The 24,267-nt window shown below is 38.1% G+C and overlaps 1 long non-coding RNA gene across 8 annotated transcripts in view; it reads left to right on the top strand.

The window, feature by feature from the left end:
• The window catches only part of LOC123384777, a 489,335-nt gene that overhangs the window by 422,628 nt on the left and 42,440 nt on the right, over positions 1–24,267 (top strand). For all 8 annotated transcript variants that reach the window (XR_006596304.1, XR_006596307.1, XR_006596310.1 and 5 more), the window contains 2 exons: positions 16,385–16,470; positions 22,958–23,050. This is a non-coding gene — a long non-coding RNA (uncharacterized LOC123384777). The remainder of the gene's footprint in view (positions 1–16,384; positions 16,471–22,957; positions 23,051–24,267) is intronic.

Genomic DNA, 24,267 nt, shown 5'->3' with positions numbered 1-24,267 from the left:
AATATAAAGACAAATGAAACAGAGGAGAAGAGGAGACAGATGTGTAACCATTCTATAATGTGATATTTACAATGAAGATACATTTATTTTAGCTCTTCCTTGTAATTAACTACCTTATCTTCACTACATTTACAGAGGATTGCATAAAACTTCGCTACATATAATTTTCCTGTTATATTTTACAATGAAAAAAAACCCACAACAGAATTTTACATGTTATAAACAATACCCCTTAGAATATAATATTCTTACGATTACATTTCTTTCTGAATCAGATTTGTTTACAAGCTAGCAGTTGTATAGAATCAAGACCAAATTTTTAGTCTTAGAGCTTAATCTTACCAAGGTCAAAAGTAAAATGCTCAAAAACACATTAGATGGTCATCAACCTTGATTCGGTTCTTTTCAAATGCTATTAATTATTCTGTTACTCATCCTCTCTGTTCATATAGAATGAGTTGTCAAATTCAAAATTGAAACCAGTATTATACTGCATGCACTGTATTCTAGCAGTCTTTCATTTGCCCTAACAGACTTTGAGAATCATTTAAAATTCTATAAATTAGTTAGCCACTGACCCCCTCCCCATTCTAGCCTGAATCTCAGTATAATACATTTAAAAGTGAAATGCAACAGATTAATGTACATTGTATCCCTTGTTCAAAAGTAGACTCTTTACTGTATGATTATTCGCTTCTACCGGTGCTTTTGGTAAACACAAAATGCATCTCTCTCATGTTCATCACTTCCAAATTCATAATGAACATAGAGCAACTATTAGTAGCTATTGGTAATGAAGGATCCATTAGTTCCTTGGTCATGCTTGTCTGATGTACTTAATTTAAAATGCCTAACTATGTAAATAATGCACTATCTTCATTCAGTGTAGCTTTTTAAAAATCTATTTTAAAAATACACTACCTTAACTCATTATACTCCAGGTCTGGTTCTGCTCTAATAGCAACAAATAAGTAGCCATTAAATCTTCCTTTTGTGGGAGTTGCCATTTAACTCTCCTTATTTTCTTTAATAATTAAAAAATGGCAATGTCACTATTAAATGATGCAATTAAGATAAACAGAGAAAGACACTAGGGATATTAGAAACAAAGTTGGAATTAACATTAAGGGACACAACTGGCAGTGTTGCACATTTTCTCTGGAACTTGTTTAATAATAAATGTGTTCAAGTAGCATCATCTTAGGCAAAGTCCAGTTGTAAATTCACTGAGATCAGCCACCTTGCAAAAGAGTAAATGGAAATCTGACTAATGAATTTATAGATTACTTAAACGCAGACCTTAATATTTTGTCACCAGCTTTTAAGTGAAATTCACAAAGTAAGTTGCAACCATTCTAGGTTATTAGAAGACATTGATTATTGATTTGCTCAAGGAGAAGATTTGCTGGCAAATCTTCAATATTTGCAATATCCGTATCAATATTAGGGAAGGATGAAAATAGAATTTTCTTTTCTTCACAAAGTTTGAGATGAATACTCGCTGATAAGCTACTTTTGATGCAAAAAGCCTTGCTTACTAGGCATGAAATAATCTTAAGAAAGTTACATGTGGGTATATTTGTTACCACAATAACAGTTTCCTTTTTAATAGACTTGCAGAGACCTGTTGGTGCTTCTAAAATCTACACTCGTCCAAAACAAAAGAAAACAAAACCATTAATTTTTGCCTTATTTAAATATATAACTATTGTTGCTACTATAATTTTGATTGCTACAGACAAAATAAATCCCAAAACTATCATTAACAAAGTTAATCGTGTATCTATGTGTGTGGGGGTTGTTTCAGTACATGAGCATCACCCTCTCTAGGATTTGTGACATTTTTACAACAGTTGTTACGTTATTACACAAGGCTAAGGAAGGAAGAAAATAAGCCTCTGCGTTGTGAAACATAGTTACAGAAATATTTAACACATGGAAACTAACTGTGGCATAAAGGATTCTTCAGATGGTTTTCAAAGTGGTGTCCATGCAGAATCTTCCCTGGCATGATCCTCTGCCACGAGTAATTAAACCTTTCTCTTCCAGCAGTAACTGGAAGAGAAACGGTCTAAACCAGAACGCTTAATTGCCAATCTGTCCCAGGAAAGGTCTGAGCCAGAACCTTAGAGAGATAAGGAAATTCTGCTCCAGGCTCCTGTTTCTCATCAGTATGTTAAGTGATGCATTCTGTTTTCAGCAGTGAATCCTGAGGAAGTTTGGAATACTGGAGAGAAGGAGACTGATTCAGGCATCCTTTCTGCTCTTCCTGATAAACCTTACACAGGGTTGTTTTTGTCGTTTACATCGAATAGCTTGAACATCAACAATGCCTACATTCAAATGTAAATAATAAGGTGTATTCCAGAGGATAGTGTAAAATGCTTTTTGGTCCATTTAGTGACTTAAGTTATCTGCTGGATTGCTTCCATCCATAGTAGGGTGGATAATAGGGAACTGGCTCAACAACTTCTCTGTGCAAGGACCATCGAGTTAGGCCTTCCACCTGTAAAAATAAATACCACAATTACTGAATGTGAATATTGCCTACCATAAGTCCTTTCTAAAAGTAGGTGAAGAATAAGGTATAACTTTTGGAGGCACCTGGGTGGCTCAGTTGGTTAAGCATCTGACTCTTGACTGCAGCTCAGGTCATGATCTCATGGTTTGTGAATTTGAGCCCCACATCCGGCTCTGCACTAACAGTGGAGATTCTGTTTCCCTCTCTGCCCCTGCCCTGCTTGATCTCTATCCCTCTCTCAAAACAAACACAAATAAACTTTTTTAAAAAGAATAAATAATAACTCCTTGAGGTATTTAATGTCTGGGAAAAGGTAAATTAAATACTATCGTTATTCAAAATTATAAGAAAAAAAAATTTGTGGTCTCCCAAACTCTAAGAGCCACAGGCTTGCTTTAAGTAAATAGAAATTAAAGTTTTCTTTTTTTTTTTTAATGCTTGTTTATTTTTGAGAGAGAGAGAGTGCAAGTTGGGGAGGGGCAGAGGGAGGGAGGGGAGACACAGAATCCAAAGCAGGCTCCAGGTTTTGAGCTGTCAGCACAGAGCCTGACTCTGGGCTCAAACTCATGAACCATGAGATCATGACCTGAGTGGAAGTCAGATGCTTAACCAGATGAGCTACCCAGGTGCCTCTAAGTTAAAGTTTTCTAAACAATAGTCTAACCACCACATCAGTCCTTAACTCCCCAAATATTTATGAAAAAATTTATAAGAAAGTAAGATAGATGTAGTGTACACCAAAAAATTCTTTACAAAGATTCTGTTCTAGAAAACACTTACCGCATATTCTCAAAAGACCATCCTTTCATTTTAGTAGGAGCTATAAAGAGAGTTTCTATGACCAGTAAAAGCATAGCAATCCAATGCTGTTTCTTTTTTTTTTTAAAGAAATTGTTATATATATTTTTTAATTTTTTAATGTTTATTTATTTTTGACAGAGAGAGAGACAGAGCATGAGCAGGGGAGGGGGAGAGAGAGAGAGGGAGACACAGAATCCAAAGCAGGCTCCAGGCTCTGAGCTGTCAGCACAGAGCCCGACGCGGGGCTTGAACTCACAGACTGCAAGATCATGACCTGAGTTGAAATCGGAGGCTTAACCGACTGAGCCACCCAGGCGCCCCCAATGCTGTTTCAACACACGTAGTTGTGCTTGAAGACTACCTTTCTGGGCGGGTGGGAGGGGGTGGAAAGAGATTTGAATAACATTAAAAATTAATTGTAGTTTCTGATTAGTCTTCTCTCTCTCTATGGGTCTCTCCCTCTTTTTTAAGAATCTAAGATTATATTTGACATCTGTATTAAAAATACAGCAAAGACTAAGACATGGGGATGATTTAAGTATTTCATATGTCCGGATTAATATTTAAAAGACAAGCAGGATATTCATTAAATTAAATATGTTACGGGAAAAATCTCCAACAGCCTGACTTCCACAATCTTATAGCAGTTGTTGCTAATATCATTGACCCCCCCCCCCCCCGCCTACTTGTTTTGCAAAAGGTGGGGAACCCAAGGCTCATGGGGAAGAATCACTTTGAGTTGTTCAGTGTCTCACAGCTAGACAGTAAAAGAGCCCAGCCTAGAGCACTGAGCTCTGCCAATAAATTTTGAGGAGCATCTAAACACTGGGAAAACAAATATCTTGATCAAAAACCTACCTGTTCTCTTTTGTCCTTTAGTGGTTGTTAGCCAGGTACTTTTTTTTTTTTTATCCTATCTTGAGTCTTACTTTATGCGTATGTAATTTACTGTATGTATCCTGACTTTCTGCCATATTTTTAGTTTGTCAAACTCATATACAATGAGGAACATTATACTTGGCAACTCAGCAAACCTGCAAATACCCAGGGCAAAATATCAATACAAAGTGCCCTGGAATGTGAGGTTTCAAAGGGTTCCGGTTGCATTTTGTTCATATTTGTATCCTAGCCTCTAGCAGTAGGTGACTGTCTAAATATAAGCTAAAATTAATAAAAATTAAATAGTTAAAATTCACTTTCTCAGTTACACAAGCCACATTTCAAGTGCTGCATAGTTTGGAAAAGCTCAGTAGCTCAAATGTGGCTAGGGCCAATTGGATTGGGTGGTGCAGGTACGGAATATGGGCAGCACTGAGCAGAGTTCTACTGGGCAGGGACAGTGCTGGCAGAGATGAGCAATAACAGTGGAAACAATGTATTAGGGAGAGATTAGAGAGAAGGAAACACAGAGGGAGACAGTTGCTAGATTGATTAGATGGATGGTAGATAAAGATGGAGGGAAGGACAGAGGGTGAAAGGAAGAAGGGGAGACAGAGGAAGGGAAGAACAAGAGAAGGGCAACAGAGATAACGAGCTGAGACTCTGAAGTATTTTAGATGTGTTCTGCTGCTGGGTAATTGTGTAAGAAGTTGGCTCAACAACACTTTTCTAAGCCTTATAAAATGAGAATCAAACCCTCAGTGCACAGCACAGAGGAGCCGTGACTTATTATAGGCACCCCCTTCACCTCAATTAATTCAGCATACCCACCGTGAGGTAGGTGCTTTGAAGCAGAGTAAAAAATAGCGGCTTTCAAATTCTTCAGGCAAAAAGGAGACAAAAACAGCGGTAACGATAATTTAGGACATGGAGCCTCTGACATTTATATTAGTGGCATAGGGATACAAAACTGGTAAAAAATATCTGTATATCTGTGGTTTAAATCCGTGTTATAATGTTTCCTTGAAGATTGTATACTGAGTTCCCATTGTACCCATCTTTCTGTCATTTCCTACTTGTTTTAAAATCATATTATTATATCATCCACAGAATTAAGTTTAACGTTTTACAAGCCATTTACCAGAGCTAATATGCACCTGTTATTAAGTATCACATATTACCAATGAAGATTATGATCCTTGTCTAATGACTACATGCAGGATTCTTTTTTTATTTCTTAGAAACATATAAAATGAAAATTTTTGAAAAAAGTCATCTATTAGTTTCAGAATCCTTTCCCAGAAATCAATAGTTCTATGAAGAATAGTCTCAGCGGTTTTTTCGGCACCCAGTTAGAATGGCCAATATGTTGGGGTGGCTGCTTCTTCCCCAAGGAAGCTGTAGTATCTAGAATGCAAGTTTCAAGTCATTATAGAAGCCTGTGGTAGCAGAGTGGAGTTGTCCCATCACATAGTGAAAAAGGAATATAAGCTACCTACGAGCAAATGCATTAAACAAAAGGTTTTCTTAACTACTCTGCTAAATCTGTATTGACTTTTCGCTTTGAACTTATAATTTTTTTGCTTATTTATTTATTTTGAGAGAGAGAGAGAGTGGGAGATGGGCAGAGACAGAGGGAGAGAGAGAATCCCAGGCAGGCTCCACGCTGTCAGCACAGAGCCCAATGTGGGGCTCGAACTCACAAACCATTAGATCATGACCTGAGCTGAAACTAACTGACTGAGCCACACAGGCACCCCTGAAGTTAAACATTTTAAAATTTTCATTCAAAGTATCAAATCATTCTAATGGGAAAGAGTCTTACCTTTTCTTCAGGATTGGTGGCACTCATGTGAGAATAGAGCCAATTGCAGAAAGACATTTTCCATTTAGATACGTTAGTATACTGAAATATTTTCAAAAGTCAACACTATGACCTACAAGGCAAATTGAACCATTTTTAGTGGGATACCATCCAGACTCGAGATCCATTTCCCCTCATAGCGAAGGGTACTCTCAATCCAAGGAAATCTTCCAACTGATCTGTTTCTGGAAGTAGGCAAAATCTATTTTAGTTTCTGTCACACATGTTTTTGTTCTGTATGAGTTGTCTGTTAGAGTTTTTTTTTAATCTATTCAGTTAACAAATATTTTGCTATTCCAACTATGCTAATTCTGTGGCAGTGAATAAGAAATTATAGTTTCCGGTTCTATGGAGCTTAGAGTTTAACTGCAAACATAAAATCAAATATATAATATATAATATGTAATATAATCATATATCCTACTATATATTTTATGTGTGTGTGTGTCATATGTATATATATGTATATGTATATATATATACATATATATATATATATTTAATGAAGGAAAATTATGGCTGCCAGGAGAATATATAATGGGTAGACCTAACTAGGGTGAGAGGTCAAAGGAGCGCTCCTGAGCAAGTAGTGTTTGAACTGAGTAGGTACTTCCATGTGAAAAACTAAGGAAGAACATTCTAAAAAGAGGGAACAGCATGTGAAAAAGAGAGTCTAGAATGTTCTAGGAACTGACAGGGCATGTGCCCGGAACAAAAGAGATGTGCCCTGTGGGGCTAGAGAGGGAGGCCAAGGCTGGCGAGGAAATCGAGGAGGTGGTGGATCTGGGGAGGAGGGAGAGGAGCCCGACGTGCTGCCGTGGAGCACGGAGTCAGTGCTCCTGAGAGGCTTGGGGAGAGGAGGACTCAAAGACGGCACGCGAAAGATGGCGTGTGCCCTTGGCAAATGCAGTCTCTGTGGATGGATGACTGTGGTGAGCCATAGTGACATGGGTTGGTAGCAAATGGGAGGTGGAGAAGAGGAGATGAATACTCTAATTAATGCTTTTGAAAAATTTGGCTTTGAAAAGCAGAGGTAAAACAACAGTTGCAGGGAGTAGGTTAGTTTTTATTTTTAAAGATGGTAAATATTAAATTTGATTTAAATGCTGATGGAAAAGGTCCAGGAGAGAGGGGAAAGAAAATGGAGATAGAAAAACAAGAGAGGATAATCACTGGCATACAGAAATACAGGAAGAATGGAATTTTAAATAGTTATGTTTCTTTAAAGTATTATACACGTCTATCTGGAAAAACATTCTATACTGAGCTGTCCTTGGAAAGTCTCTTTGTAGCTCTCTCTCTTTTAATATTAGTTAATTAGTTTAATTTTAATATTTAATCATTTGGCATTGAATTGTTTACTGTGCACTGTCCTGAAACTATCCATAACAGTTTTTTACTAGTAATCTCTTACATTAACTTAGCATTCTCCTATTATTAATAAGTTACTAGGCCATATCAGCTAATATGACTGATAAAATTTTGATTTAATTGGCCACTTTCTTTTTTTTTTTTTTAATTTTTTTTTCAACGTTTATTTATTTTTAGGACAGAGAGAGACAGAGCATGAACGGGGGAGGGGCAGAGAGAGAGGGAGACACAGAATCGGAAACAGGCTCCAGGCTCCGAGCCATCCGCCCAGAGCCTGACGCAGGGCTCGAACTCACGGACCGCGAGATCGTGACCTGGCTGAAGTCGGACGCTTAACCGACTGCGCCACCCAGGCGCCCCTAATTGGCCACTTTCAAGAGTATGTATCTATTCTGAGGTAGAACCTTGTTCTTGGGACTGAAGGAGTTTATGTTACACAGCAGAGTGAATCTCTCGATCCTCTGAAGAGAGAGGGGAAATAAAGAGTAGAAACAGAGAGAGGGAAGATGGCAGCTTAATCCAATCACCAGGAGTGGTTACTGGGATCACAGAGAGATAGGGGAGGGAGCTGGGGGCAAATAAAGCCAAGGGCTCCTCTGGGTACAGTTAGAGCAAGCATTTCTCTGTGAGCTATGGGCAAACCAAAGAAACAGTCACTAAGAGCTCTGGGTGACAGTCTTGGAGAGAGCTCAACAGAGTTATTCTGATCAGTGACAAGCAAAGATGGTGTCTGATCATTTGAATGGCTCAGGAAGGTCATGCTAATCTTACAGAAACATGAAGAAGTCACGGGACCTGAATAGGTAATCAGAGTCCTGTCTACCCTTGACATCAGAACATCAGAAGATGTTCACCTTTTAATCTAGAATATTAAAGCAAAAAAAAAAAAATCAATTGACTTCTTCTATAACAGCAATCAATATCTAGAATGTATAATTTTAAAATATTTCATTGGCAAAAGAAGCAGGAGAAGGGCAGGAGGCGGGGAGAGGAAGAGAGGGAAGAAGAGGAGGGACAGGAGAGAGAAGAGGAGAAAAACTTAATTTCAGTCTTAATGATGGCTTGAGCCCCACCACTCAGTGGAAGAATCTGTAGAACCTGTAGGACTTTATTTGGAGTTGACATTCTCTATTGTAATTCTGCTTTTGTTTATTTTCAAATTTTCTTTTTGTTTCACCAGAAAGGAAAGACGGTGTTTATTTTTAAACATGTAAAGTGTACAAATTTTTTTGTTGAAATAATACTAAACATGTACACACATGCAAGTTTATTACAAACTTATTATAAAACTTTATTGAAATATATTAAAGAAGACCCAAATCAATGGAAAGCTAAAACATATCTGGGGTAGGAAAGCTGTGGCAAATATTTTGGAAATAAAGGTTGAATTTATACAGATCCTGTGACTTGGCAGTTGTATTCCTAGATATATAGGTCAGAGAAACTCTGATACATGTATACACAAAGAGACATCATCATTCTCATCATCATTGTTATCAACATGGTTAACATTTACTGAGTGTTTACCATACGGTTCTTAAACATGTTGTGTGTATTAACTCACTTATTTGTTTGCTTGCACTATATGGAAATGCTGATATTTGACTCTTTTCGGCCTACAAAAATCACAATTACTCATGATTCAAGATAATATTCTTCTCAGTATTCTTATGGAGTAGACTTTATCTCCATTTTATTTATTTATTTATTTATTTATTTATTTGGTGGGGGAGGGACAGAGAGAGACGGGGAGAGAGAGAGAGAATCCTAACAGCACAGAACTTGACACAGAGCTTGATCTCATGACAGTGAGATCATGACCTGAGCTGAAATCAAGAGTTGGACACTTAACTGACTGAGCCACCCAGGAGCCCGTTATCTCCATTTAAAATGGGAAACTGAGGCATGGAGAGATTAAATAATTTTGCCAGGGTTGCTTAGCTATTAAATGGACTGCCATTGGTCAAATTCATGTAGCCTGACAGTGGAACCCATGTTCAAAACTGCTATGCCATCCTGCCTCTCAACTTGAAAAGAATGTTCACGCCTCAAGATAGCAACAAACCTCAGGACAGCAAAAAAGCCGAAAACAATATAATGTCCCCTAACAGAAGAACAGATAAATAACAGGCACGTTCATAGACTCGAATGCTATTAAATAGCAAAAATGAATAGAGTTACTCCTATCCAATTGAGTGACAAAAAGAGGTGTTCCAGAAAAATATATAAAGTATGATTATTTGTATGAAGGTGAAAAACATAGAAAACTGTTACATATTGTTGAGGGATAAAGATGTATGTGATACACATGGGAGTGATCAGCACCAAATTACGATGGTGGTTAACACGTGGAGGGGGTGCCACCGGGGAAAGGAGAGGAGGAGATACCATTTGCATTGTGGTATTTGAGTTTTAGTCAGGTGGTGGTGATGTGGATGCTTGTGGCCTCATTCTTAAGGCAATTCTGCAGTCAGAGAAAGAGAAAGAAATACAATAAACAACTCTCGGCAAACAATATGAGGAATAAAATAAATAAGAGCACTTACTAGAGGCATGATAAAAAAAAGGACATTAAAATTTTCTAGGATGTAAGCAGAAGGTATGATATAATCCCATTTATGCAAATGTAGCCTACATTTGCATATATGTTCAAAAGAGGAACATGACATAGGGATGCCAAGATCTTAACAGTGGTTGTTTCAGTGTGATGAGATTTCAGAGTGATTTATATATTTTTTCTTATATTTGTGTGCAATTTTCAAATGTTTTACAGTCTGAATTTACATTCAGACAAATGATAAAAACAAGGTCTAGCCCACATTTAACTTCCCTCCTAGCTAGGCAAACGCAGGTCTCTCTTGCATTTAGGGTGAGAAAGAAGCAATCAGTGTCTCCTGCTCATCAGGTTCAAAGTCTGCTCATCAGGTTCAAATTCCAGGTCTGGAAGGTCAATCTAGTTAATTATTTAATGAGGTCTCCAGGATTGGTTGGGCTGGGACCATGTCTTCTTCCGGGTTGTTCTTATATCTTTGACACGCAGAAAGCCATTGTTTTTAACTAGAATGGTTGGGGAAGGGAGAAGCAGCTTTGGTAGCTGAGGAAGAGAGAATCTTAAATTCGAAGTTGGGGATGTATTTTAGGAGGATGAATAGCATGGGAAATAGATTATTAGGAAGACAGCATGGGAGAAAGTATTTGATGTTCTATAGGGGGCATAATTTAGGAGGACAACAGGAGGCTCTTTCCCTGCCTCATGGAAAGGACTCTGTTCCATACATGCCCCTTGCACCGTGAGTGAGCCTTGGGTTACCCTGGAGAGAACTGGAACTTGGCAATGCTCTTTTTCATGAAGAGTTGACGTGAACACAGATGCAGAACTACCTCATTGCCCAGATAACGAAGTAGAGGATTTTTGAGAGGAAGCCATTGTCCCTATCTCTACTGGGAGTCTGGAGATTCTGTGTCACTACGAGGCTGGGATTTCATCAGCATCTGGAGTGAGCATCTTGCAGGGTCAGTGACCTTCTGGAGGAGGGCAGATGAGAGGTAAAGCTTCCCAGATGGCTTCCTGGGGAGCTGGAGCAGAAGTGCAAGTAAAGTGTCCGGGAGGCTTGGGGTCTCCTGCTGACAGACCAGGTTATGAGCAGTTGCTTAGAGAGCTCCTAAAAGTTACCAGAAGACTTGAGGAAGCTGATTTTTGGTAACAGAAAGGTGGATCATTTGTTATTACTGGTGAGTACATCTCGTCATGAATGACCAGGGTTATAGGCAGGAATATGGGTTATATTTATTTTGTCAAATCTGTAACTCTATTAAAGCATGTTATAGTGCTTTTTAGTGTTGTGGAGGATGACTTTTTAGAAAGTTGGTAGAAATTTCGAATTTGGTTTAGATTTATTTGTTTTTTAAATTGCGGAATGAGAGAGCAGTAGAGTGTGAGGGAGAGCTAAGAGAGAGACAGACAGGAAGAAGGGGAGAGGGAAAGAAAGAACTTGAGTGAGACCCAGAAGCAGTGGGGATGGAGAAGAGGGACAAGGGACGGAGACCCGTGATAGCCCTTCAGTCTGTTTTTATAGTGGTGAACAGCCCGTCACAATGAAAACACAGAGCTGAAACTTGAGAGCCGAACAGAGCTTTAGATTTCATAAATTCCCCAAAGCTCATTATACTGATTAGGAGACACATCTAAAGGCTTCCTTAGGGGAAGAGTATCAGAGTGAACAGATTTCTGTCGAATGTCACATGTTAACTAAAAGCTTAATACATGTATTGTTAGCATTTTCTGAATTGAGTTTCTAGCAAATTAGTAGCAAATGAATCATCCGTAATTACCCGTGTTGGATTAAAGGAGAATGTTTTCCTACTTAAAAGGTAGGCTGGGGTCAGTTTTATGGCAGCATTATTTATGTTTATGCATAAAGACACCTGGTGGCCTGAAATTTCCATTTCCATTCCATCCCTTTAATGTTTTCACAAGTTTGTACATGTTGAACAGAACTGTCTGCTTCCTGCTAAATCCATTAGAAACCGATACAAGGGTGAGAAGAAAGCATGTAAGGGAACAGGTAAGGTATTAGAATTTAAAGGAATGTAGAATAACAGACCAGACTGTGACAAACATGGGTGAAGATAATTCTCATCTTCAGAATGGAAAAACGAAGGCACAGAAAGTTAAATCAGATACATGTTCTACTCTTTCGTAAGGCATGGCCTCGGGCGGACGTGAAATACTGTCTTATTGTAGTTCCAATTTGCATTCTTCTGATCGCTGCGGAGGTGGAGCGTGTTTTCATATGTTATGCATCAGTGGTGCTTCCTTAACTGAAAATTCCTATTCATATCTTTTGCCAATTGTTATGTAATTTGTCATTTTAAAATTTATCCGTAGGAATTCTTTATACGCTCTTCCTAGCAAACCTTTGGTTTGCAAACACATTCTTTCTACTTGAGACTTGTCCACTTATTTTTTTTAATGGTTTCTTTTGATGATCAGAAGTTCTTTAGGGGCACCTGGGTGGCTCAGTCACTTAAGTATCCTACTCTTGATTTCAGCTCAGGTCAGGAACTCATGATTCCTGAGATTGAGCCTCACATTGGGCCCTGTGTTGTTAGCACAGAGATTGTGCTTGGGATTCTCTCTCTCTCTGCTCCCCCCGCCCCCATAAATAAAAAATAAACTTAGGAAAAAAGAAGTTCTTTATTTTAATGTGGTAGAATTATTAATCTTTCTTTTATGGTTACTACTTTTATACTTTTTTTAAAAAAGTTCTATCTTGAAGTAGTTAAAGTATTCTTTATATGGTCTTTTAAAAATTTTGGGGTGCCTGGGTAGCCCAGTTGGTTAAGCATCCAATTCTTGATTTAAGCTCAGGTCATGGTCTCATGGTTCACGGGATCGAGCCCCGTGTCAGACTCTCGCTAACAGCATGGAGCCTGCTTGGGATTCGCTCTCCCCTCTCTCTCTCTGCTTCCCCCCCCCCCAATAAATAAAAAATAAACTTAGGAAAAAAAGAAGTTCTTTATTTTAATGTGGTAGAATTATTAATCTTTCTTTTATGGTTACTACTTTCATACTTTTTTTTAAAAAGTTCTATCTTGAAGTAGTTAAAATATTCTTTATATGGTCTTTTAAAAATTTTGGGGTGCCTGGGTAGCCCAGTTGGTTAAGCATCCAATTCTTGATTTCAGCTCAGGTCATGGTCTCATGGTTCACGGGATCGAGCCCCGTGTCAGACTCTCGCTAACAGCATGGAGCCTGCTGGGGATTCGCTCTCCCCTCTCTCTCTCTGCTTCCCCCCCCCCCAATAAATAAAAAATAAACTTAGGAAAAAAAGAAGTTCTTTATTTTAATGTGGTAGAATTATTAATCTTTCTTTTATGGTTACTACTTTCATACTTTTTTTTAAAAAGTTCTATCTTGAAGTAGTTAAAATATTCTTTATATGGTCTTTTAAAAATTTTGGGGTGCCTGGGTAGCCCAGTTGGTTAAGCATCCAATTCTTGATTTCAGCTCAGGTCATGGTCTCATGGTTCACGGGATCGAGCCCCGTGTCAGACTCTCGCTAACAGCATGGAGCCTGCTGGGGATTCGCTCTCCCCTCTCTCTCTCTGCTTCCCCCCCCCCAATAAATAAAAAATAAACTTAGGAAAAAAAGAAGTTCTTTATTTTAATGTGGTAGAATTATTAATCTTTCTTTTATGGTTACTACTTTTATACTTTTTTTTAAAAAGTTCTATCTTGAAGTAGTTAAAGTATTCTTTATATGGTCTTTTAAAAATTTTGGGGTGCCTGGGTAGCCCAGTTGGTTAAGCATCCAATTCTTGATTTCAGCTCAGGTCATGGTCTCATGGTTCACGGGATCGAGCCCCGTGTCAGACTCTTGCTAACAGCATGGAGCCTGCTGGGGATTCGCTCTCCCCTCTCTCTCTCTGCTTCCCCCCCCCCCAATAAATAAAAAATAAACTTAGGAAAAAAAGAAGTTCTTTATTTTAATGTGGTAGAATTATTAATCTTTCTTTTATGGTTACTACTTTTATACTTTTTTTTAAAAAGTTCTATCTTGAAGTAGTTAAAGTATTCTTTATATGGTCTTTTAAAAATTTTGGGGTGCCTGGGTAGCCCAGTTGGTTAAGCATCCAATTCTTGATTTCAGCTCAGGTCATGGTCTCATGGTTCACGGGATCGAGCCCCGTGTCAGACTCTCGCTAACAGCATGGAGCCTGCTGGGGATTCGCTCTCCCCTCTCTCTCTCTGCTTCCCCCCCCCCCAATAAATAAAAAATAAACTTAGGAAAAAAAGAAGTTCTTTATTTTAATGTGGTAGAATTATTAATCTTTCTTTTATGGTTACTACTTTTATACTTTTTTTTAAAAAGTTCTATCTTGAAGTAGTTAAAGTATTCTTTATATGGTCTTTTAAAAATTTTGGGGTGCCTGGGTAGCCCAGTTGGTTAAGCATCCAATTCTTGATTTCAGCTCAGGTCATGGTCTCATGGTTCACGGGATCGAGCCCCGTGTCAGACTCTCGCTAACAGCATGGAGCCTGCTGGGGATTCGCTCTCCCCTCTCTCTCTCTGCTTCCCCCCCCCCCAATAAATAAAAAATAAACTTAGGAAAAAAAGAAGTTCTTTATTTTAATGTGGTAGAATTATTAATCTTTCTTTTATGGTTACTACTTTTATACTTTTTTTTAAAAAGTTCTATCTTGAAGTAGTTAAAGTATTCTTTATATGGTCTTTTAAAAATTTTGGGGTGCCTGGGTAGCCCAGTTGGTTAAGCATCCAATTCTTGATTTCAGCTCAGGTCATGGTCTCATGGTTCACGGGATCGAGCCCCGTGTCAGACTCTCGCTAACAGCATGGAGCCTGCTGGGGATTCGCTCTCCCCCCCCTCTCTCTGCTCCTTTCCCTGCTTGCTCTCTCAAAATAAATAAATAAACATTTTTTAAAAAGTTTGTGATTTTGCCTGTAATATTTAATTCTGTAATTCACCTTAAGGTTGTACATGTAGAGGATGTGAAATCAAAATGCAATTTTCATTATCTAAATGAAAATGGATATTTTTGTGCGTTTTGAGGTTTTTGAAGCCTGGTTATATAGACATTATTTTCTTAGGCCAACAGGACAGATTTTTTTTTTTTAATTATTGAAAGTAGTTTATATCTGGAGAAGTTAAACCTGAATTTAAAACAGGATTAGTATTTATAAAAATCTGAAGCTCTTCTCCAATACTAGAAGCCAAGGGGAAGTGTACAAAGACTGAGACACATTTTATAAAGCACTTATTACCTGAGACTTATTCTTCGTACAATTCACTGAGTTATAAGAAAAGAGAATCAGTTTTTGTAAACGTAAAGAGCTTAATTCATCTGCTTTGAATTCCCTTCTATCAAAATAATATAAAAACTGTTTCTATATGCTGCTAGAAGTTTTGAATCTAGTTATAGATTCTTTGAATCTAGTTATAATTTTTGTATAGAATTGCTTTTTTAAAGCTATATTTTTTCCGCAAATAAATACATTGTGAGCAACAGTCTCCTTGAAAGATTCTCTTATTTATTCATTTCTGATTTTTATGCATTCCCTCTCACAGTGAGATTGACAAACAACTGAGCTTAAAAGGGTCAAAACATCAGGAGACTTGTTTCTTGAGATGTGGGGCTCAAAATTCACTTACACGTTCAAAACTGATCCAAAGTTCTTATTTTTATTACTTACACATTTACATAAGTGAAGCTTCCTATTCCCTCCCACGGATAGAAAGCCATTCTTCCAGCCTAGTGGGCGTGGTTGGCTGACCGCAGAGTATGTCTGCCAGACTCCCTGTGCAACAAGGGTGGTAAGCAGACACGGGTGTGGACAGCGGGGCTGAGTCAGCAGTAGTGAAGGGGTCCCTGCTCAGGTGAATGTAGGGAAAAACACTAATTGGGAAGAGAGCTGGGCCTTCCTCCACACGGTGGACAAAGACCACTTTCTTACACGTCTGAAGGGCCAGAAGTAAAAGTCAGCCCACAGCATGAGTGCCCAGGGCTGGGAGGACTTGAAGCTTGTCTTGAGGGGAAAGTACTCCCTCTTGTTAATAAAATGGAATCCAGTACAAATCTGGCGCTCTCTGATCCTCCGTCGGGGAGAGAAAATAAGGGGAGAGAGTGAGAACAGGGCAGAAGCTCTCAGCCTCAAAACCACCTCCTCAGAACCCTGCATCTAGATCAGACTAAGTCTTTTTTCCTTGTGCCCACCTAAAGTCAACTGCCATGTCCACACCCAGGGGACATGACAACATTTGCTAGTTTATATTTGTGGCAGTTCTTCTCATGGTCACTTGTGTGGCAGACGTGGCTTTCAGTTTGTACTGTAACCATTTGCTATATGTCTTGTTTTCTCTAGTACATTGAATGTTCTCCAGGGACATGGTTCATGTCTCAGACATGTGTTTTTTCCACTGCACAGAAAACACTGAAGTATCTTGTGGAGAATCATGGTCCCAAATCACACTGGTCTCAAGGCCCTCCCTCCACCTGCGCGGAAGTCCACAGGTAGGTCTGTGAACTAATGCATCCTAAGGGAAGTGAGGTTATGGCAAACAAAAATATGCTTCAAAATAACATCATCGTTCTAAAGAGAAAGCGTAGATCCGAGGATCTAGTTCTGATTCTTCTCTTAGTGTATGTGAAATTTACAGACAGGATGAGGCTATAGAAAAAACCAATAAAAAATTACCAAAGCAGATGAAACTGAGGTGTACATGAACGTATCTTTGTGGGGCAGAGGATGTAGGAGATTTCTGTCTGTCATGGAGTACTAAGTGCTTTCAGTGAATGGAGGACTTCAAAGGATGCAGCACCTTTCATCCAGCACATTCAGAGTCCTGATGTTTCCATGACTGAAGCAACCAATGGTCGGGGAGACCACCATCCCTTGAGTCAATTACCTTGAGTGTAAGGCGACCCCTTTCTTGGCACTGCTATCAGATCCATGACCAGTTTCAGACACTAACTGAACTCACGAGATGCTTTGAGTTTTCTTGTACAGAAATTACCTCAGGCATCAGAAGAAAATTACTCATGCACTTATTTGAAACATTTGTGCTTATAGCTGTGGGAAATTTTAAAGAGATCTTGGGACTGGAGATCCACAGTGGTAAAAGGAGACGAGGAGGAAACAGTGCCTGCTGGATCCTAACATGTGGACGTAGCAGCTAGAGGAAAACTCGCTTTACTTGTGCAGAGTAGAGGCACAAACAATATTTGTTGACTAACAGCCAACCTTCAAAATTTTATTTCTGTGGGAAACCAATTCAGAATTTTCAGAAAACCATGGAAAAACAGAGAGATATAAAGAAATGGAGAGAGTTTTATTTCCTACATTATGGTTTCTTTACCTCTTTGATTGTCCTCATCAATTTTGAATTTGGATTTTCAGAATTCAATTCACGGAAGCTCATCTTTTTCCCTTCTGACTTTATAGCTACAATTTATCCAACAAGTATGAACTTTGGGTTATGGCTATATGGTTCTACCAACTATATTGCCCTGGCTGGAATAGCTAGATTTGAGAACCTTTATCTTGTCTTGCATTCAGTTAAGCTTTTTCTATGAAATACCATCATTTACTAAAGTAATGAAATAAAATAGTAACAAACCTTAAATTATTTGCTATAAACAAGCAGACAGAACATAGAATAAAGTTAAACATATATCTGTATTTAAGTTAATTACGTCTTTTGCAGTGAATGTGAAATGATTTCTCTCACTATTTCATCCAATTCTAGCTTTCCTTAAAAATTAAAGAAGAGTTGGGGCGCCTGGGTGGCTCAGTCAGTTGGGCGTCTGACTTTGGCTCAGGTCATGATCTCACGGTTCGTGAATTTGAGCCTGGCATCGGGCTCTGTGCTGACAGCTCAGAGCCTGGTACTTGCTTCAGATTCTGTGTCTCCCCCTCTCTTTGCCCCTCCCTTGCTTGCACTCAGTCTCTCTCTCTCTCTCAAAAATAAACATTAACAAAAAATTTAAAAAAAAATTAATGAAGAGCAGTTAACTTTTTCTTACTCTACAGGCATCAACAATTCCAGAGACCTGGAATGTAGTAAAATTTCTTGAGTGCTCATGAATTTTGCCCACTCATATGAGTGAGATTTCACAGCAACTTAATGATACTTCATGGCCTTCTTAGACTTACCCAAAAGATGATTTTGATTGGTTCAACTGGCACTCCTATTTAGTTCTAGCATATTCTTTTTACCCCATTTGAGCAAAAGGACAAGAAACTGCCCCTCCCCCTTTTCATGCATATAGCATTATTTGCTTCCTTTCATTTTAGAACAAAACTGGAAAATCAAAAAACAAAAACAAAACAAACACAAAAAACATAAAATCGTAACTGTTCAAGCATGTCCCTAAATCACAGGGGACATGTTTTTTTGTTTTGTTTTCTTTTGATTTTATCTATTTTTTTTTATCTATTATCTATTTTTTTGTTGTTGTTTTTATCGCAATCAGCAGATTTTTATTCCTGATGCCCAAGGTACCATATCACTTACTCTAATTAAGAGCTTAGGCATTTCATATGCTCTGTTTCAATAATTAAGATTATAAAACAACCAGCCTTGGAGATTCATAACACATATTTAAGCTTGATTCTTAACGGAGCTCTGCATTTTTCTCCTCTCTGGTCACTGTCAAATTCAAATGAACAGAAGTACAGAATTGAGAGTTTCTTCTGTTATCTCATTCTGCGGTAGGACCTCACCTGATATGCCTAATTTTCTTATTTCCTTCATTGAATAGAAAGAGTGGTGCAGAAAATATGAATGGCACTTTTTAAAGGTTAAATGATATCCATACAGAATTATAAGTCACAAGTAGGTGTTTGTGATGTGACTGAGATTATTTCAAGAAATGACTTAGACTTTAACATTCTATCTATTGCTAAAAAAGAAGAAAAAAATTTTTGGCTCTTCAGTTGTAGAAAAACAATTACATATGAGCCACTGTTACCTCTTAAGAAAACATTTTTCTATCACAAATCAACAGCATGAAAGCAACAGCATTATCATTATTTTAGCCAAATGCACTTTTCAAAATCTAAAGTTTACATTGCTTTTTTAAAATGATAATGAACTGGTTCTTCAGCCCAATACGAAACCTTCTTCAAATGGCCTGTAGCTTTAGAAATGCTTTAAAACATCAATATTCTCTTCATAAGTCTGATCCTTAAAAACTGAAAACTGGAAAGTCATAGAAAACATCACAATGGTTAAATTTTAGGAAAAAGTAAAAAATTAGGGTAAGCACATTATGGTACAAACCCAACATGATGTTTTGAATCCTTATGTTCTATATGCACACTTCTTTTTGAAAGCTAAAAGATACAGTATTTTGATTAGAAATAATGTTTAAGGCAGATATTTATCCTTCCTACAAGGGAGATGTTATAAAAATAAGAAAGAAAAATATTCATGAGTTCAGTCTAGCACTGAACCAAACCCACCACTTGGTCTCAAAATTTAAGAGATATTCAACATTAAAATATCCTTGTGTTTGCTTTATCTCATTTGTTGCATTATTCTTTTTTTAAAAGTGTTAATCACCAGAGTCCAGAATCTCTTTCCTAGCCCTTTAGAACTCTGACATGTATGACCACTTCAGCAACTTATGAATGCAGGACACGTTATTTGTCTTCATATGACCAGTCTTCTTTTCTTCCACATGACTGATCTTTTTGTGGTGGCAAAATTGGGAATTAGGTTATTTTTCTTTTGTATTTTAAGTTTCATCCTCTAACTAGCTTTGTTCTGGATGCCTAGAAACCATCATGTTGCCCCCAAACCCCAACTGTTTTTCTGACCTTTCCAGGGAAGCCTGCTCCCCACCCCCACCCCAGAGCATGCCCAGTGCTGATGGAGAGTGGGAAAAGTTTGCTGTCCTGGAAGTATGAGGCTCTTTATTCTACTCTTATTCAAGATAAACTTTGAGTGCCCTACTGTTTCTCAGTATATACTTGCCTTTTTGGGGGGATAATTTCCAGACCTGGCACATTCCTAACTCTCTGGAGACCAAGCATTCTGGTTTGTCCAGGACCATCCCAACATAATTAAGGCCCAACATAATTGTTAATGCTGCCCCTTATACTTTCAGAAATGTCCCTGTTTGGACAATAATTTAGATGGCCACCTTAGCTATAGATCTATACTTGAAGATATCAACTTTTACAAAAGAGCAAGTGGGTTGACACCTGAAAAGAGAATACTGGTTTTAGTGATTGGAATATTTTACTGGTCTTTGAGAAAGCCTTTATCTGGGGATTCGTGGGACTTGAAACTAAATGAATTGAAGAGTGTGAAACTGAATAAAGGAAACCTTATTTTAAACGGAGACGGGAGGCCAAAAGGGAGCGCCTTCATGCACTGCTACTCCTTGCAGCCCTGGGCAGAATGAATAGAAAGGAGCCTACACTTTACCTAACTGAAGCAGGGGGAAGAAAGGTTTTCTCCTCCCCTGTTAATAGTCCAGCCAATGAGAGACTGCCATAACTCAGCCAATGAGAAGCCATTACACTTTTTTTTTTTTTTTTATTTACTTTGCTAGTACACTTTGAACTCCCGGTTTACTCCAATGGACTTTTTGTGTATAACAGCCGTCCCCGCCCCCTACCCCTCTCTAACCTTCATCTGTAAAAGAGTGTTCCTCTCCTTTCTTCTCTAGACTTGCCTGTGGTTTTGCTTCAACTTACGTGTGTGGAGTTGCAATTACCCGCTAGTTTTGAACAAACCCATTTTTCTGGTAAAATAACTGTGGCAGTTTTATTCTTAAAGTTGACACGAGAGATTTGAGGAGAGGACCATAACTGGAAGGGAAGGTAAAATCTTTCACAATGAATCAAAGCAATTCAGACTCGACATTTCCAAAATAAACCTCATCATTTCCTATTCATCCTACCAGCGGCTCAAAAAGCAGTTTTCTTTGTCAAATCTCTTATGTCTTTGCCACCCTCCCACCCAATGTCTACCTACACTATGCTTAGAATCTACAGCATCATTTTTGGGGGTTTTTTCCTCACAGACAGTTACTCTTTCATTACTGTGTGTTCCAACTCTGTCACTAGATCTGAATCGAAAAATCTCATTGGTTTTGCCTGTGTTTGGATTATTGCCACAACCTTCTAACCAACTACTTTCTTCTCCCTTTTCATTCATGTTCCACACTATTGATGGACTACTATTTCCTAGAGAAATATTTATCCTGTCCCAGACTACTTTAAAACTTCTGTCTGCTTTCTACTGCCAATAAGGTAAAGATCAAACTGCTTAACAGGGCATAGGAGATCTTTCAAAATCTAATACCAATACATTTTCCATTGTAGTCCATGCCCTTTGTTCATCAAACTGAAACTCTGGCCGTGCTAAAGTCTATTAGTTCCTAAAGATACAGGTCCTTTCTTCTCTCTGTTTCTCTGCTCTTCTCTTTGCTAGAATGTCCTCTTCCTTCTCATCCCACCCCACCACCTTCCATGCTTTGTAAATGTCCATATAGCCTTCAAGAGCCAACTCAAAAACGCCATCTTCTATCCAAAGCTTTTTCCAACTGGTTTTTAAGCAGAAGTTTGTATTACCTTCCTTTTGTCCCATTGCACTTTTAAAAATGTATTCATTCCACCACTTACAGTATAGGCCCAACTGGTAAGTGACTATCTAACTTTCAATTGTCAAACGTTTCAGGGCAGTGCCCAAGCTTTATTTGTCTTTATATTAAGAAAACTTAACAAAGTCTAGAACATAATTAGCACTCAGTCTGTATTTGTTGATAAAGATGAAGACTTGTCTGAGGCACCTTGCTGACTTAGTCGGCTGAGTATCCAACTCTTGATTTCAGCTCAAGTCATGATATCAGGGTTCGTGAGATCAAGCCTGTGTCAGGCTCTGTGCTGACAGCATAGTGCATGCTTGGGATTCTCTCTCTCCCTCTCCCTCTGCCCCTCCCACCCTCAAAATAAATAAATAAACTTTTTAAAAAATCTGTTAAAAAAAATGAAGACTTCTCATAAATTTCACCCTGAGAGTTCTCTGTACCTGTTTTCTGCCTTCTTTGGAAAACATGTATTCACTTTACTTTTTATTTTTCATTGACTCTGGTTCCCTTCAGTCTTACGATTTTATCTTTTGTTTCTCCACAAACTTAAGAATTTGCAGCATCCCAATATAACATCTAGAGTTCTGCTGATAACACTTGGAGAAATATAACATTATAAATTAATTTTGATATTTTAGGTGATTACTTGGTAATACAGTGATAATATACAACAATATCTATTGTGGGTACTAAAATTTTACAGCAATACACAAGCATAAGGTAGTCATGCACATGATTCAGAAGATGCTTATATTAATTTTCTAAATATTTTTATCAAAAGCAAAACATAATAAAAGAGTCTTACAGAGAATTCCTAGACCTCTAACAGATCCCGTGATGCCATTTTGAGAACCATTGCACTATGCAGAACTCACTTCTTGTGTGCATTGCCAGTGAATTACCCAGAGAATATATCAAGTGTCACAAAATGAATACTGTGGACATTTGACCACAGAGGGAACCTGCACCACCCTCACAGTCATACCTCATCAAAGAAGAAAGAGTTTGACCATGGGATAGTACTAAGACTAGAAGGTTGAGAAGATGGAGAGCAGAAGGAAAGAATGAGAGAAGGGAAGCCATAGCAGCAAAGCAGAGAGCTGAACTGGCTGTGGATATGTTCCCCTTCATGGATTTGTAGGGGACATAATGCACCGTAGGATCTTAACGTCTGCCATAAGCAACCTGCCGTGGCATTTCTGCAATTAGAAATTTCAGTGTTCCATGTAAGAGTCTATTTCTTGCTTGGTAAGGAACATGGTCTCCAGAAATTCTGTGAAAAAATATCCGTGAATTATAGGACAAAAACAAAAGAAAAAACAACAAACAAACAGACCAGGTATTCTGTTTCATTTTCTACAGTAATTTTTTTTATTGTATATTGACTTCTTTTTAGCCACCTGCCATCTTCAGAGGTCTGAGAAACTGAGGCTGTGACACATAAGAGCAACAACAACAAATGTAATAACACAGACCATCTGTTAAAAGCGTAAGTGCCAGGGGAGGGGGAGATGTTCTATTTATTTTACCTTTATGAAATCATTTAGCCCATAAAATTACCTTATGGTAATTTAGGTGCTATTATAAGTATCATTTTAGAGATGGGGAAACTGCCAAACATCGTATCTGTTGATTTTGCCATTATGTTCATCCAGTCTTCTTTTCAAGAAAACCTCTGGCCATGAACAGAACTAAAGATAAGGACAAGGTGACTCAGAAGGAATACATCTGTACAGTTAGAAGCCCATTTTCAACATACACCCAATGGAATAGGAGTATCCTTTTAATTTAACCAAAATAAATATTCATTCAATGTAAATGTATTAAGTTTAAACTTACAGGCATGGGGCTGGGAGCTGAGAATAGACAGCTCAATGTAATACAAATAAAAATTGAGAAATATATGTGGAAACACCTTATATATGGAAAGCAATCTGTCTTCAAGGAGCAATATGTTATGCATAAAACTCTCAGGACCATGCCATTCTCCAAGCTTCTAGTCTATTCTTTCTAGCCTCATCAAAGAATTTACCAAGCAAAACCATTTTTTACTTCAAAATATTTTCCTCTATTCTTGTGTCTGAAGATCAAAACTATTTATTGCCTGCCCTTTGATAGAATTGACTAGAGAAGACTGCGCTTTATTTAGATAGGGCTTTCGTTTGTATTCTCAAAAATTCTTGTTGAAACTGGTACAAGTCATTCTGGAAAACAGTATGGAGGTTCCTCAGAAAATTAAAAATAGAACTATCCTATGACCCAGCAATTGCACTACTAGGTATTTATCCAAAGGATACAAAAATGCTGTTTTGAAGGGGCACATGCACCCCAATGTTTACAGCAGCACTATCAACAATAGCCAAAGTATGGAAAGAGCCCAAATGTCCACTGATGGATGAATGGATAAAGAAGATGTGGTATATATATATACAATGGAGTATTACTCGGCAGTCAAAAAGAACAAAATCTTGCATTTGCAACTATGTGAATGGAAGTAGAATGTATTATGCTAGGCAAAATAAGTCAGTCAGAAAAGATAAATGTCATATGATTTCACTCGTGTGGAATTTAAGAAACACAACAGATGGACATAGGGGAAGGGAAGGAAAAATAAGACAAAAACAGAGACGCAAACCACAAGAGAGTCTTAAATACAGAGAACAAATTAAGGGTTGCTGGAAGGGTATGGGGGGATGGGCTAAATGG

Source organism: Felis catus, chromosome B1, assembly GCF_018350175.1.
Source record: "Felis catus isolate Fca126 chromosome B1, F.catus_Fca126_mat1.0, whole genome shotgun sequence".
Lineage (NCBI taxonomy): Eukaryota > Metazoa > Chordata > Mammalia > Carnivora > Felidae > Felis > Felis catus.
Note: the sequence above shows the minus strand (reverse complement) of the source record. Positions and strands in the feature narration are given on the sequence as shown.